The sequence below is a fragment of the Anabrus simplex genome, chromosome 1 (assembly GCF_040414725.1).
Source record: "Anabrus simplex isolate iqAnaSimp1 chromosome 1, ASM4041472v1, whole genome shotgun sequence".
Taxonomy (NCBI): domain Eukaryota; kingdom Metazoa; phylum Arthropoda; class Insecta; order Orthoptera; family Tettigoniidae; genus Anabrus; species Anabrus simplex.
In genome coordinates, this window is record NC_090265.1 from 1,665,376,365 (window position 1) to 1,665,388,272 (window position 11,908).

The following is an 11,908-nucleotide window of genomic DNA, read 5'->3' on the forward strand; positions in this document are numbered from 1 at the left end:
CTAGGGAAATATTAAGGACGTTAGATCTGAATTGGCCTTATTGAGATGCACGAGGGCGTAGTCGAAGGAAGGGAATCGTATAAAGAAGTATTTAAGGCGATGATTTAATGACAATAATATTCTATAACTGGACTGATCCGCCCAGAGTTCCGACCTAAACCCAACAGAACACCCGCTGGCTGAATTAGAACAGCGACTTCGTTCCGGACCTCACCGTCCAACATCAGCACGTTCTCTGTCTGCGGCTCTTCGAGAATAATAGAATGCTATTCCCATTGAAACATTCCTATACCTGGCAGAAAGTCTCCCTCCACACTGCTTTCTACCACATTTTCTGTGAGATCTGTGTCATTTTCACAGTCAGAATTGTCTGAAAGTTCCATTACAATACTTAAGAATCTCTTTTCTTTTAGCCCTAATCTATCAAGGTAAACTTTGAGATGTAGCGTTCTGGCACGTCGCTCGGTGTGAGAGGAAATCCGCCGCAGGAGGCTCTTAGCAGTCTATGACCTATCTTCCACTAAGAAGATTCTGCCCAACGTTTAACAGTCAATCGTCAATTACATTTGATCTGCATTTAGGACAGTCACCCAGCTGGCACATTCCCTATTACACTCATGTTCATAAAAACCAGACCACTTGAAAGACTAGAGACAGGACGTTCATATTCACAGGACATGTGCATAAGTATGTTCTGAAAAAAATTAGCATTTGAACCATGTCGGCCCTCATGTTCAAGGTCCATTTCGATATCACGGCGCACCACCACCGACCGGTCAAATGTACTTGCGGCTCTCGTTGTCGCTATAAACCGAAGGTAATGGATCAGTGTGACTTGATCAGATGCGCAGGATGCATCGCAGACCTATGCGAGAACAGTGCCGTCAAATGAGTGAGTTTGAAAGAGAGAGCATTATTGGCATGGAAGAACGTGATGCATCCATCCGGAAAATTGCTGCTCGTGTGGGACGAAGTGTGTCGGCAGTGCGACGGGTGTGCACAGAATGTTTCACAGAAGGCCGTAGAACACGGTGAGATGGGTCTGGACGCACCACCCAGACCACCCTCCGAAAAGATCGACACCTCATCCGAATGGCATTGCAGGAGAGATCTGCGTCCTCCTCGGCTCTGGCACAACAGCGGAACAGAGTAACACATCGTACACTATCATGAGTGACAGTCCGTTTATTACGCTCTAGGTTACCGGCGCGTCGTCCACTTCTCCACCTACCTTTGGCTAATGTGCATAAACATGCTAGACTGCAATGGTGTATGGAACGACGTCACCGGCGACGGGAATGATAGCAGATAGTGTTTTATTTGTTTGAAAATGACGGCCACATTTTGGTTCGCCACAGACAGGGGGAGAGACATCACAATGAATGCATGCGCACAAGAAATACAGCTCCACTTCGAGGCCTCATGGTGTGGGGTGCTAGTGGGTACAACCACAAAACACAGTTGGTGCGTGTCCAGGGCACTGTGACCAGTCTGACCTACAGTACATGAATGACATCCTGTGACCCGTAGCCATACCCTTTCCGCACGACACCCCAGACGCCATATTTCAGCACGACAATGCGCGACCCCATGTTGCTGCACGAACACCGTGCCTTCGCGTTGTCACACGATGTCAGACCGTTGCCCTGACCTGCCCGATCACCAGACTTGTCGCCAATTACAATATGTGGGATATGGTGAAACGACGGGTTCGGCGCTGTGACCCAATGCCAACCGTCAAAGGTGAACTGTGGAACCAGGTGAATGCATCGCACCTTATATGCATCGATGCCATCACGCATGGAACAAGTTATAAGTGCCCATGGAAGACCCAGTGCATACTGGGCATCAGGTCACATGCTGAACCTAGGTGACTGAAATGTTGTTTCTGCAGAACATGCCCTTCCTATCAGAGCTTCGTATATATAGTCTTTCAAGGTGTTCTGTTTTTATGAACATGAGCGTAGTTCTTCATCTAGTCTTTTCTTAAATATCCTTTCGAAGAATCCTAAAATTTATCGAACATCTCCCTTGTTAAATTTTCCAATCCCTAACTTCTCTTCCTATGAAATGAAATGGCGTATGGCTTTTAGTGCCGGGAGTGCCCAAGGACAAGTTCGGCTCTCCAGATGCAGGTCTTTAGATTTGACGCCCGTAGGCGACCCGCACGACGTGATGAGGATGAAATCATGATGAAGACAACACATACACCCAGCCCCAGTGCCAGCGGAATTAACCAATTATGGTTAAAATTCCCGACCCTGCCGGGAATCGAACCCGGGACGCCTGTGGTCAAAGGCCAGCACGCTAACCGTTTAGCCATGGAGCCGGACTCTCTTCCTATATATGAATGTTTGCCCCAATTTGTCCTCTTGAATTCCAAATTTTTCTTCATATTGTGATCCTTCCTATTTTAAAATCACCATTCTAACTTATTCCTTTACTAATGCTATCTCCACGCCGATTTATTGTGCTTCTCATTTACCCTATTTTCAAGTATGGACATTGGAATGTTAAAATTAGGCGCTACTTAGCGAAAAAAAATTTCGCCCTATTTTACTTCTGAAGATTTTTTTGAGTCATAATTACAATGTGGTAAGACTTCAAAACGTATTTTGTATTCACTTGGCTTTTTCTCATAAGATAAAGAAAAGAACAGTATGTGTTACTGGAATCTGGTTAGTGATCATCAGATTACATAGTTACTAAGGTCACAAAAACCTGCAGTTCTGACACAAACGGTGACAGTCTTTCGGACCGTTGGTAATAGCATAAACATTTCTGAGTTTCCACGATTCCATAAAAGTTGCTCTAACTGCTGAGAACTCTACCAACAGGATACGCGCACGGTTTTCTAAGTATGACTTGTATACGCTTTATGGTAATAGATTACGTACTTATTTAGCAAAAAGCGTGGAAGAGCAAATCTCCAACATATTCCCCTCAAATTACGATGTAACTTATTTGACCGAATTCGCCTTGAAGTCCGAAATCACCTCATTTTACGGGTCAGGCTCGGATGGTAGAGCCCAACCTGGCAGGTTCGATCCTGCCTCAGGCCGGTGGTATTTGAATATGCTCAAATACGTTAGCTTCGTGTCGGTAGATTTACTGATAAGTTAAAGGACTCCTGCGGGAGAAAATTTCGGTACATCGGCGTCCCGTAAAACCAGAAAGGTAGTTATTGGGACGTGAAATCAGTAACATTATTACTATTTATTATTTTACACTATTGTCAATTGCGTGTTTCTACAGTAGTGGGTAGTGTGATGTGTTGAACGTAAATGAATATGATGTTATCATTCCGTATCTTAACAATAAAATAGAAAGATAATAATCATCAATTTATTAAACGAACAGTGGATCACACCGAGGAAGAAAGCAACATTACTTTGAATTAAAACACACAAAATAAGCACTAATTCACATAGTGAAGTGTAGGATAAATATTGTCCGCCTCTGTGGTGTAATGGTTAGTGTGATTATCTGTCACCCCGGGAGGACCGGGTTCGATTCCCGGCTCTGCGACGAAATTTGAAAAGTGATACGAGGGCTGGAACGGGATCTACTCAGCCTCGGAAGGTCACCTGAGTAGAGTAGGGGGTGGGGGGGGGGGGGCGTTCGATTCCCACCTCAGCCATCCTGGAAGTGGTTTTCCGTGGTTTCCTACTTCTCCAGGCAAATGCCGAGACGGTACCCAACTTAAGGCTACGGCCACTTCCTTCCCTCTTCCTTGTCTATCCCTTCCAATCTTCCCATCTCCCCACAAGGCCCCTGTTCAGCATAGCAGGTGAGGCTGCCTGGGAAAGGTACTGGTCCTATTTCCAAGTTGTATCCCTTGACCCAAAGTTTCACACTCGAGAACACTGCCCTCGAGGCGGTAGAGGTGGATCCCTCGCTGAGTCCGATGGAAAAGCCAACCATGGATGGTAAACGAATTAAGAATTGAAAGGATATATGTTCGTCCTAGAATATATAACAGTGTTTAAAATCTAGTACACGAAAATTGATGATTTATAACATACATATAGAACATTTCCTAAACAAAACTGTAAGGTACTAATAGACAAACTAACTCTAGCCTCATAGGAATTACTTTAATGCATGTCTTCTTCTTCTACTTCTATAACTTTTCCCGCACTTGTGGGGTCGGGGACACGAACTGTGTCGAACATATAATTTGACCCTGTTTTACGGCCGAATGCCTTTCCTGACACCAACCTTATGATGTGAAGTGATGCATTCACTATTGTGTGTTCTGTGGTGGTTGTGTAAATATGAAGAGGAGAGTGCTGGACAAACACAAGCTCCAGGCTCCGAGCCAGAAGAATAAAAAAAATCGCGATTAAATTACGGACCCGTCCGTGAATGACACGCGGAACCTTCTATATTTTTCTATCACTTTTCCCGCACTTGTGAGGTCACGGTTAAGAACTGCGTAGAACATATGAATTTGACCCTGTTTTACGGCCGAATGCCCTTCCTGACGCCAACCTTATGATGTGGAGTGATGCATTCACTATTGTGTGTTCTGTGGCGGTTGTCTGAATATGAAGAGGTGAGTATTGGATAAACACAAATCCCAGTCCCCGAGTCAGAAGAATTAAAAAATCGCGATTAAAATACCGACCCGGCCGTGAATGGAACGCGGGACCTTCTGAAACGAAATCCTGAATGCTGACCATTCAGCCAAAGAGCCGGACAATTAATTAAATGCAAAGAAATTTGGATTATAATATACCAATAATAACGCCTCGTTTTCTGATGATCAGAAATTTAATGAAGAAGGAAGATTTACATTCTATTTTAGTCTATTCAGTTCTATCCCATTCTATAAATGTGGTGTGTATTAAGGCCAACACTAACATCTCACCCCCAACCTCAGCCACATAAATTAACCAAACGGGAACTGGCCCAAGGTTAGGCTGGGAATCGAACCCGGGGCCCTCTGATGCGAAGGCTGCATTTTTGATCATTCAGGCAAGAAATCGGGAAACTCCATGCTCTGAATACTGCTCTACAATTAATTCAACTTTTCCTAACTAAACACTAAACATTGCGCAATCCTATGTATTACCTTCCAGTTTGTTCGATAATGAATGATGACGTTTGCATATAAAATATACACCAGTCGGAATCCATGCGGACGTCGGAGTTATATTAAATTATATATCATATTTATTAATGGCGTAGTTTAGTACGTTTTATGGGCAACATATTTCAATTTTAAATGCGGAACAAAATAAGAACAAGACATTTATGTGTCATGCAACTTTATACAGTCCACAAATATATGTATGTTCAGTTACTTATTTTCCCGAGCAAGCAGACAGCTTTCTCCGTCTCTCCCTGTGACGTTTCAATTTCAGACGATATAAGGAAGATATATGCATCCAGTGTCGTATAGAGGTGTATTTGAATCATATCCTTACATTTCCTCATCTTTCTCTTTATGATGTCAAGTCAAATATTCCCATCTTTCTTTCTACAACATTCTAAATATATAAGCAAAGCATTTTGGTCGGATCTGAAGTGCTGGAAATAAAGCGTATAGGCAATCTTCTTTATAGGAAGAGATCCATATATACGCTGCTCATGAACGTCAGCCTAACGTATACCCTGGAGCTATAACATTTGAAGAGATGCCTTTTATATGTAGCCAATATGATATCATATTTTATTTTGATGTGACGGCACCCTTGATTTAAGGGAGCTATAAAAGTCGTGCCTCTCCCTCCTCCCTCTCCCCTACATATCCGTGGCCCCGCTGTCGAAATACATAATACGGGGCTGGTCGTAATAAACCGGCCGGGACGGATGATGGATGTAGGAACTCCGCTCATGGCTCGCAGCTAACTGAGCAGCCTTTCCTTGCAAAATGGGACACGGAGTTCCTGGTGGGAGAAGTAACTTCTTCATATGGGCGTCTATTTCAATAACATGATAACGGAGACATAATAAATTATTGATCTGAAAGGCTCCAATGTCAGCATTACACGCCTCACTTAAGGGGTAATGGATAAGGGGCTATGAGAAACAGAAAAATCCCTGATGGAGCACATATGTATGGTATACGTTCGAACTCAGGTAGGTCTCTACTGTCCGGTCTCATATGATAAACTTTCATTCTCTCCTGAGAAATGTATGCTACTGTATTCTCCGATGTACAGTCACTCAAAAGAAGAAAGCCTGTTGTTTGTGTCATCATTCCACAGACGGGTTTGTTGCAGCTCTCCATGCCATCCTATCCTGCGTTAACCTTCTTATTTCTACGTAACTGCTGCATCCTACATCTGCTCTGTTTATACGTTGTTCTACCCCTACCGTTCTTACCCAATATACTTCCCACAAAAACCAACTGGACAACTCCTAGGTGTCTTAAGATATGTCCTCATTCTATCTTTTCTTCTAGTCGAATTTAGCCAAATCGATCTCCTCTCACCAGTTCGTTTCAGTATCTCTTCAATCGTCATTCGACCTATCCATCTCACCTTCAGAATTCTTCTGAAACACCACATTTGTAAAGTTCCTATCATCTTACTTTCTGAACTAGTTATCGTCTATCTCCCACTTCCATACAATGCCACGCTCCGGACGAAAGTCTTCAAAAAATCATCTTTCTAATTCCTTGTACTATAATTTACTCTATTTTATTCTAAAAAAATATTGATTTACAAAATGAGATAATTCGAACAAGGTTTTCTTGGTGCTTGGCGAAAGTCTAAAATGTAAGATAATTCCAGTGGAGCGTTATCCGGAAACGAGCCAATAACGCTCACAGCATTTCCTCGTTGCATAGCAATTCCTATCCCCTGCCTCAGGAATTCTGTTGAAGACGATTCTCCAGTGATTGCAGATGATTTTTTGCCAAAATCTGAAATCAGACTTTTAACCTCTTGGCACTATGTCCCTATCGTTTCGTCTGAGAATACCATTATGATGTAGGATTTTGTATTTCGCCCCATTTTTGCGCATGGCCAGTTCCGCAGCAGAACCAACAGCCTTGCAGCAGTGATAAAAATGAGACTGTGCTAAGGTAACGACACACGTGGTATCCCACAGGAGAGATCTGCCTTTGTTCCATGGGACTACACTCAGACAATCAGCGCGTTTTCCACCTACGCGACTAACTCCGCTCGGTTCCAGGACAGAAGGGACATCGATAGATGTAAAAGCTCTTTTGATAATGTCATTAATTTAACAGTGCCTTGAAAATCGACCAGCACTTATAAGGCAACTGAAAACGTGGTGGCCATAAACGTTGACTTCCGCTCCACACATGCACTTATGTGATTGGCATATTTTGCAACAAAGACGTAAGCCTACTGCGATATTAAACGTCGTGTATCCGTAACGGTGCCCACATTGGCCGACGGAAAAGCCTTAAGCCATGAGCCTGCTACCTTTTCCTGAAGAGCGAGATGTCGTGCTGGATCAATTTCTGCTTGAAATGTCAGAATAAAAGAGTCAAAAATTCGACGAGTGTTTACCATATCCCGCCTTATCTGTTAATCCAGGGATGCTGGAGAGTTCAAATTATTGGTCATGACATTCCAGTGACATCTTGCGTCAGTCATATGGGATATATCGACATTATCACCGTAATCAGAGAACAGAGACTTGATAAAATCAGATACTCTATAAGCGGAAGCAATGAAAGGGGGGATGAAAATATGAGTTAATCTACGAATCCCAAGGCCTCTTTTTAGTAAACACACCACGATACAGTGATTTTCCTCAAATGGTATATTTAGTAGAGACTCGAGTCAATTTCTTGTCAAATCATCAGCTTGAGCAAGGAACGAAGGAAATAACCGTACAGATGTGGTCAGCAGAAATCAATTCAATTTCGGAATAAAAATACATTCTACAATAAGAAGCATGCCATGTGAGAACTGTTCACTCGTAAACATACAGCCTCATTAATTCTGTTTTAACTTTTGCTTCGCAATTTCCTCCACGGCCTCAACTGTAAGCGGTAATCCAAGTAAGGATAGACTGGAATTCGTTGTAACGTAAATACTGGGGAAAATGACCTGAAATTGATAAAGTGTTGTCTCATCTCTCGCGGAACAGAAGTTGATTTCACATTTATGCGGATTTATTTCCAAACCGATGTTTTACAACCAGTGACAATTTTCTTCATATCCATAAGAATCGTATCAGGAGTGGTTTTCCATTTTAACACCAAGCACATTCTGGGATTGTACCTTAATTAAGGCCAAGGCCGCTGCCTTCCCATTCCAAGCCCTTTCTTAACCCATCGTTGCCGTATGACCTATCTGTGTCTATTAGACGTAAAATAAATAGTAAAAAAGGAATTAACAGCCTTTTTGTATCATGCCAGTGAGTAGGCCCATTTTTGGTCCTAAAGAGAGCCGTTGGATGGTCCCTTCAGCATGAGAACCACGCAAAATCGTTTTACACGGCCTCTTCCAGGCGTGTGGCCAGAAACATACGTATTGTCGTCTCCTGCCACCTCATCTCAATCCTTAAATTACATAGCCTAATCACAGAGAGCATCGGTTGTACTTGGCACGGTATCTGCCAACTCATTCTCGATGGGACTCACGTCTCCTGTACAAGTTGCCATTTCTGAGCAAATCGGGAGGTGTGGATCGGAGACAGATTATACTGAATTTACATATCACTCGCACGGAAGGGACAATAATATTGTCTATAATGTGCACATATTACTCAGCGATGAGACATCGCTCGATTCTGCGCAACATTGTTATTCCGCGGGAGCTCATCCAACCCCAGCGAGCAACAGATACACGGCCAGAGCACCGATACTTGGCCACGTCTGCTGTCTGGTGCCGAAAGGGCGAAACACGCGTACCAGCCCATCGTTCACCGAGGGAAATGTGTTCTCTTCAGAGAATGTGACATTCGACCAATCACGTAGCACGTGGCCCTCGCCAACGCAAGGCGGTACACTCTCTGCTCATCAGTGAGCTTTTGTTTCTTAGCCTATCACCGCGATTTTACTCCTGTCTCATTCAAGTATCTCAGGACCGACGTCGAGTTGCCAGGAAATCGTGCGTCCAGACGTAGCTGAACAGCGTTTATGAACGGGGTCGAATGGACCTCAGCGATCAAACAATCGTCCTGCTCCTGGTTCGAGACCGGCAACGAACCCCAGCCAGCACATCGGCGTACGTCTCCCGATTGTTGAGAACGTCTCATCCAACTCGTCGCAGTACTCTGTGCGATGAGATTGCGTCGTCCAACCTCTCTTGCGGTTAGATTTCCTTGTTCAACGAGTGTAACTACACGCTCACGGATGTGAGGTCCTTGCTGTGCCATAGTTTCGGGTAGAAGGACCTACCTCTGCACAATAAGCGTGGTGGGGACATCCCGCTATCTGACTGATTTTCCAGCTGTCGCTGCTGGAGTGGTGAAAAAGCGAAATCAAACTAGGAACCTTCCCACTGAAAACCTGAGTACGTATCCACTGGTCAGACGTTTCACGAACAGGCACGCATGCCAGCTACCTTCCGCCTCTTTTGTATTTAAGGTAATTCACAGGAGGCTGAGCCAGGTCCCTGAGTATCGAACTAGGAAGCACAACATGGTTGCATGGGACAATGATCGACTCTGCACAGTTGGACTCAGGAATATTTCTATGTCGGCGCGTGTAAAATCACACCTTGGCGAGCAAATGAAATATATTCCAAACTACTTTCATACTGGGAACGTAGAAGTCAAGCTGGATTGATAAAGATATAGTGTGTTCAACCAAGATGGGTTATACATCCTCGAATTCAGACATTTCTTCTGAATACGAACATCAAGGCGTACAAAACCCTGATGTACAATCAAAAAAGTATGCCGCAAAAATATAAAATTAAAAAGATATATTGTTGCTTTCTGAAAATGATTGTTGATTGGACTAGTCCCGTACTTGACATCAACCCTCGATACACGCGCAAAACAGCCCAAATTTAAACGACATTCGCTCTCACAGAACAGTCGGCCTTGACTTACATTTTCCACACAAATATCATTGGCATTTTAGTATATATGAAAATATATTATTAACACTGGCTATTACACAAATAAGCGTAACAATATACAATATACAAAAGAATAAGCCCATTAGGACTATGCAGAGTACTTAGAGGCGTCCATTTGCCTTCTCTTGTGACCATATTTCTTTCAATATTTTACAGTGATCTTCCTTCCAGGTTGTTCCAGTCTCCTTCTTTAGCCTTTAACCTTGATCAACTTACCATATGTGAATTTTTGATCCGGAGGTTCTTAACCGGTTTTGATATCGCCAATCCACTTCATTGTGTCTGTTTCGTGATATCGACAATCCATTTCATTGTGTCTGTTTCAGCTTTACTCCTGTTTTCGTAGAACTCAATTATTTCCCTGTTTGAATGCAAGTAGTATAACAGGAGACTTCGGCGGCCGCCACCGCCACCGCCACAGGCCCTCCGCAGAGGCCTCCTCCTCCCGCGGGAAATTTGAATTTTGACGGGAGATTTGAATTTTGGCGCGAGATTTTAATTTGTAAACAAAGCCACGTGATTTTGACAGCTGTCATCCGCCATCTTTAAACAACAACGCATCGCTAATCTCAGTGCTGCCATCTTGACGGGCCTAAATATCAGTGCTGCCATCTTTACGGCAACGGGCGGGAAATTTGAATCTTAGCGCGAGATTTGAATTTGTAAACAAAGCCACGTGTTTTTTTGACAGCTGCCATTCGCCATCCTGCATCGCTAATCTCAGTGCTGCCATCTTACCGGTACAAAACCTTAACAACAACGCATCGCTAACCAGAGTGCTGCTATGTTAACGGCACTAAACCTTGTAGGCACGTGGTGGTGGTGGTGGTGGGCAATTTCCACGTGCTATTTTGACAGCTTTCATCCGCCATCTTGGATCACTATCCTTACTGATGCACTCTTTATAGTACTAAACATTATCATGGTGGTAATGGTGTGTAATTTAAAATCTACGTGCTTTTTTGTCAGCTGTCGTCCGCAATCTTGCATCGCTAACCTCAGTGTTGCCCCCTTTACGGTACTGCGGGTAATTTGAAAAATTCCACGTGCTCTTGTTTAGAAACAAACTTACGTGCATTTTTGACAGCTGACAGCAGCCATCTTTAATCAAGGGAGCGCCATGCTGCTATCTTTACGGCACTGCGGGCAATTTGAGAAATTCCACATGCTTTTTGACAGCTGGTGTCCACCATCTTGCATCGCAAAGCTCAGTGCTGCTATCTTTAGCTACTACCTTTGAAATGTGGTGGCGGCAAATTCTACGTGCTCTTGTTTGGAAACAAACCCACATGCTTTTTGACAGCTGACAAGCTGACAGCAGCCATCTGTAATAAACACAGCATTGTGCTATCATCTTTAGCTACTACCTTTGAAATGTCGTGGCGGCAATTTGAAAAATTCCACGTACTCTTGTTTCGGAAACAAACCCACGTCCTTTTTTGACAGCTACCATCCGTCATCTTTAATCAACAGAGCACCGTGCTGCTATCTTTATCGTAGTACCGGACCATTCCACATGCAGCTGCGACAATCTTTAATCAACAAAGTATCGTGCTGCTATCTTTAGCTACATACCTTTGAAATGTGGTGACGTTGATTGGAAATTCTATTAAGCTGCTATCTTTACAGTACAAATCTACAGACCTTCGACATGTGATGGTGGTAATTTGAAATTCTATTAAGCTGCTGTTTTACAGCACTCGTAGTAGCGGGCAATTCTACAGCGACCATCAACAAAGTGCTAGCTAAATCCACATGGTTGCAACTTTACGCAGGCAATTTGTTAGGCGCTATCATTTTTGTTGGCGGTCCCTATCCAACGGATCTGTTCAGGATTCGAGTTAAAGCATGCAGAAGCAACTACAGCCTTAGGCGAATGCTGCTCAGCG